Raw genomic sequence first — 6,000 nt, 5'->3', positions numbered from 1 at the left:
TAGATACAGAAATTAATATAAATGTGTTGAGACAACAATATATCAAAACGTTTGACAAATCAAATAATGAAATATTTAAAGACAACTGCGGGTTTGCATTTTTAATATCATGAAAATAGGAAACGTATATCTTAATCTATTTAATACTATCTTTATATAAGAATATTCTTATTGCAGAATACATTGCATCTGTAAGTTCCAAGTTCAAAGTGTCAAGTATTTCCAAGCAAATGGAAAGTATCAATGATACAACTAAATAGCAATCCGTTGTGTTAAAAAATATATATTTGTTTTCAAAAAAAGATGATACCGGTTAACATACTTACTATTTTCATTGTAAATCAATACACCATAAATTTGTTCTTTGTCTGTGAATATGACATTCGCTGTAACTACTGATGAAACTGTGACCTTTTGTACTTGATTGCCATTTGAACAGTATATTATGTTATTATATGCATGGATGCCTCTATTTGTGTTGGTAGTACTCGTCATGAAAACTTGTGATACGGCAGTTCCTTTAATATTTGAAGACATCAAATCCCCAGTTATATACTCCATCCAATAAATGTGCCCTTCGTTGGAATCTAATATGAAGATTGTTTTATTGATAATTTATTCCATGCATTCACAAAAAAATGTTAAACTGGTAACATTCTCTATGTTTATGAATTAAAAGTTAATAATTTTTCTGTGCATGTAATAGTTGTAATAATATATGTTGATGATCTCAAAGACGCCATCTATTGTGGTGTGTGTTCCATGCTTTCAGATAGAGTTGGCTTAACGTAAAACATACTATTGTGACTTAACATGTCATAAATAATAGTGTGACGTACACAAAACTTCTTCATTCAATAACAGAAAGTGTTAGAACCATTACTGCAGATGTATATAACTCCCGGTTTTAGCTCAACAGGAAAGGTAGACAATAGCGTATGCATTAAACTGATCAAATTTTAATTCCGCATTTTTATTTCGTAACATTATTGTATAAAATTTATTTCATTGGATTCTAATAATATATCCTTTAGAGCTAGACATTCACTAAACAACTGTCACGGCTTCCGCAGTCTTAATTTTAGACATATACCTGTAATTTTACATAAGCAGTCGTCTCCGTACCAGAATCTATGACAAAAGAAACGATTTTAGTTTTGAAATTATAAATTTCCCGCACCTTAGCAGCAATATATCAATCTAACCTGCATACGGGATAAACATTTCCCAACTCATTCAAGAGCTTGTAGCTGCTATTCAGACTTAATGAAACGTAACCAGTGTCTGAGCAGAAAGTTGATCAACCAGGGTTATGTCAAAAAAACATCTCGTCCTTTTTCTAAACAAACATGAAAGATACCAAGACCTTGTTGATGACTATTCCGTATCAACTTCACAAATAATTCATAACGGTCTTGAAGTATAGATTCTAGGTACTGACGTTGTGCATCTTAATGTTCGTTGTACATTTTTAACCATTACTGTTTAGTTCATTTTTGGTTATACACTTTTGGCGTGGTTCGGTATTGTTTACATCCCGCCATGGTGTTATTGTGCTATGGTCATTTAAGTTATGATCGGGTAGCATACCTATGCTCAAACCAGATACTGTTTGTGTATGAATATCTGTAAAAGTCTGTATTTCAGTCCCATTCAATCTAGCTCGCCTTATTACGTTGTTTGCGGTGTCAATTATACTGTAATACACCCATCTGTTATATAAATGATCAAATTAGTTAAATAGTTTCATACGAGGTGCAAATCTTTGTGCAGCACTTCATTTTTAAAATGCATATATATTTGATCTTTCGATCGAAATCCAAAATAAGTTCATACATTTGGGTTTTCTATAAACACAGAAGATAACATACATGTAGTATCTGTTCGGCTTTTGATTTTTCTTTCTCCCTTGCATTGCCCGATGTTTTGGCATTGCCGTATCCTTTTGAGGAGGATATTTCTTATTATAAACATACAAGGCGGTTTGTTTGGATTTTTATTCTTGTCTAGATAACAAAAATGTATCATCATGTTAAAAAGAAAATCATGTTGAAAGCAATTTTAAGAAACCACATTTCTATTTTAACTATTATTTTCAAATGATAGGTCAAACATGGATACAAAATGTATGGTTATTAGGATGATGACACAATTAACCTAGTTTAAAAAAAATCCAAAAAAAATCAAAGAAATAGACGTTCACTTTTTATGGCCAAGAGATGTGTAAACAATGTAGCAGTATTTGGGTTTTTTTTTTTACTGTTTGAATCATAATTTTCTATATATTGGACAGACATAGACACACCTGTTAGTAACATCTAATGTTAAAGCAAACATTGGATCATCCTGTAGTATTAACAATTGATTTGACCCATCCATATTACATTCATAAAGCTTTCCTGTATATCGTTCTATCCAATACACATGGTTGTATAACGGATCAATTGCTATACCTATTGGTTTATTTGCCATAGTCACATTTTCGGTCTGGTACGTATAGTTTGAAGGATAACGAAATCTTCAATAGAAAAGTACAAAACAAATTGTTATCATCAACTCATGTAACTTATTATTCGTGTGTATCTAATATATTGGAATAAAATCCTTTCAACTAAAACAAATGAATTATAAATTCGAAGCAGAAAAAGAGCTAGATGTGTATATTCATATATATAACAACCCTATAGAACGCCGACAGGGAAAACCATTACTCGACTATTGAAAGCTATGCTTTTATCAAGCCTAGCTGATCCAGTGGTTAAGTGGCTGGACACAGTCCAGACAGTGCTGCCACGATGTCTCAGAACTATTTGTTTTAATCCTCCTGAGGGAAGAACAAAACATTTTGCTTAAGTAAATTTGCAGATCTAACATGCTCTTTCATTGTATATAAACAATTTATGTTATTAAGATAGATGTATGAATATTGTAGATATTTTAACTTATCATTTTGAAATAAATTGACGAAAAAATAAATAAATAAGTTCATCATAGATACCAGGATTGAAATTTTATCCACAAGAAACGCGTTTTGTCTTCAAAATACTCACCATCAACCCTCGTATCGAACAAAGTAAAAAAAGGCAAAGCAAATTACGAAGCTGAAGAGCATAGCATTGTGGACCCGAAATGATTAAAAAAATATGGCAAATACAGGTAAGGTCATCTCTTCCTGGTAAAAGGGTATATACATTCGAGGTGGTATACCGTACATACCGCATGAACAAAGAAGCTCTTAAGAAATAGTTAATATTTCTTCTACCTATGGAAAAAAAGTAAAATATCAAAAATACCGAACTGCAAACAAAACGGAAAGTCTTTTATCAAATTGCAAAATCCAAAGCTTACACATCAAATCAATGGAAAACAATTGTCATATTCCTGACTTGGTATAGGCATTTCCCTATGTAGTAAATGGAGGATATATATTGGTCTTAACCTCTAACTTGTATGAAAGATATTTCGACTGCACAGAAAGTCATAGATGAAATAATCATATCATCGCAACATCCAAGCTAAAAGCCCCTGCTGACGATTTTAAAGTCCTTACTATGCAATGGTAACTGAAAAACACAAACAACCTGTAAAATATCAGCTTTCAGTAAGTGTACTACAACTTATCACTCATTGCCTTGAACTAGTTTCTTAATATTATAATTAACGTAAGTAATAATTTATATGGAATTAGGGGAATGAACTATTTTGGGAGTGTAAAACATTCTGTTGATGTTCTAGATAAAGTGTACGTGCTTTTGGTGGTTGTTTCAAATCAGTTGACAAATTTTACCTCCCAACTTTTTACACTACATTTCCACACAACCTTAACAATCAAACGTGTTTTTAATTAGTTAGATGGTCGTCAAAAAATCTGATTGCAAATTTATATGATGAAACTCATATAAAGCCTTCTTCTCTAATAAAAAGGGTGAAATATGCTAGATATATTTACTGGAGGTTTAATGAGATGATTGAATCTGCATATTTTCTCCATGCCAAATTTATGTACGTTTCAACGATCAAGTCGATCCACAGAATGTAAGTATTACTATGGGCACCAATTGCGCTCTTTAAATAGCAGACTTATTCCTTTACTGCACAGTTGCCTTGATTATATGTTTTCTTTAAATAGGCAAGATTTTTTTAAATATACTACTGAAATTTACCAAAAAGGAACTTACTTTAAATATATCATATAAAACGGTAATTACCACCCTTTCCTAGATAAAGACATTTCAAGTATACACGCGAAACTCATCACGCTTGTACTACAAAAAGGACGATATTTCGTTCACTATTGAAAATTTTAATTTTTTTGACCGTGATTTTCCTTTAGCACCATATAACGATGTCCATACATCCCAACTCGTCCGTTATGCCCGTTTCTGTAGTGACGTTTTAGGGTTTAATGGACGTAATCTGTGTAATACTAGTGAATTATTGAGTGAAGGATTAGTTACCACAAATTACTAAAACCCTTTACTTAGTTTTTTAATGGATTAAAGGAATTGGTTTAGAAAGTTGGCTGTTGTAGCACATTATTATGTTCACGGGGATATTATTTACTGAACTCGTATATTTAGAAACGATCCGGTTCAACTTATAGAATCTTGAGATAAACTAATTCAAAACTGTAATTAAAGATTTGAATATTGTTTTTATCGGCTAAAATATTGATTTTGTTATCATACAATTTAAACAAAACTTTATATCATTGTTATACACATTTGTACATTCACGGTTTAAAATCTTTCTACACCTATATTTTGGCAGTGGAAAAGTCCGTGTTTTTCTTTAAATGTTGATGACGTGTTTACACTAAATTCATTGGATGTTGGATGTGTGCTCACTGATAGTTCAGTCTTAAACACGTGCTCTGTTATTAGTTGTATTGCTGTTGCACAAAACTTGATAAAAAGGTATATAGCCAAGGGACCAAAATATAGAATTCCCCAGCCCATCAACTGGAAAAAGAACTTCAGGTTACTGATGGATGCAGTTGAGGACTATGCAAGAAAATGGGTAAAGCGCGAACCAGACAAACCAGAACTGGACACTTTGTCTGAATGGATCAAAGCTATTCGATCATGCATTCAGAAGCGCATTCAAAAACTACGATGTACTATGAGCACAAGAAATACTAACTCTTTCAAGAATCTGGATGTTGTGGATATTCTTTAACATCATTTACCAAGGACGAAATTTTACAAAATCACAAATCTGTCCTTCTTTCTTTTGGTATCAACATCAAGGAAAACGAAGAAAATTTGCCATCATTATACTGGATACCAAAACTTCACAGAACTCCAAAATAAACACGATATATAGCTGGGTCATCAAAATGTTCGACTAAACATCTTTCTAAAGTACTGACTACTATTCTTTCTTCAGTTAAAGATGGGCTTCAAAAGTTTTGTGATGAGATATACTCTACCAGTGGTGTTAACCAGATGTGGATTCTCAAAAATTCGAAAGGTCTACTGCTTAATCTCCGATCACAATCTTTGCAATTTTGCAGCAACATTTTGATTTTTCTACGCTTTACACTACTGTTCCCCATGCTCAGTTGAAAGATCGACTTCACCATCTCATTAAACAGAGCTTTTTCTATAAAAATGGCAATCGTAGATACAAATTTCTTGTTTTGGGTTACAATAATTCATATTTTGTGAAGAACCACACTAAATCTATCAGAAAATATCAAAATACTGGACTTTTTGATCGACAATATATTTGTTGCGTTTGGAGGATTTATATTTCAACAGACAGTCGGTATTCCAATGGGTATTAATTGTGCACCCCTTCTGGCCGATTTGTTTTTGTAATCGTATGAAGCAGAATTCATTCAGAACCTTCTTAAAGACAAAAAGAAAAAGCACCTTGCGAAATTCTTTAATTATACTTTCCGATATATTGATGATGTCCTATCATTGAATAACCCATATTTCAGCCAATACTTACATCTCATATATCCCAGTGAACTTGAAATTAAGGATACTGCTG

At 32.3% G+C, this 6,000-nt stretch overlaps 1 long non-coding RNA gene across 1 annotated transcript; it reads right to left on the bottom strand.

Annotated features, from left to right (window-relative positions):
* Positions 1–317: 317 nt before the first annotated feature.
* On the bottom strand, positions 318–2,515 carry LOC127718616 (uncharacterized). The gene is made up of 3 exons (XR_007989933.1): positions 2,306–2,515; positions 1,591–1,712; positions 318–587 (listed from the first exon to the last, which is right to left on the bottom strand). It is a non-coding gene; the product is annotated as an uncharacterized LOC127718616 (long non-coding RNA).
* Positions 2,516–6,000: the final 3,485 nt, after the last annotated feature.

The sequence above is a fragment of the Mytilus californianus genome, unplaced genomic scaffold, assembly GCF_021869535.1.
Source record: "Mytilus californianus isolate M0D057914Y unplaced genomic scaffold, xbMytCali1.0.p SCAF_10, whole genome shotgun sequence".
Lineage (NCBI taxonomy): Eukaryota > Metazoa > Mollusca > Bivalvia > Mytilida > Mytilidae > Mytilus > Mytilus californianus.
The sequence above is the reverse complement of the archived record's forward strand: the minus strand, read 5'-3'. Positions and strand labels throughout refer to the sequence as shown.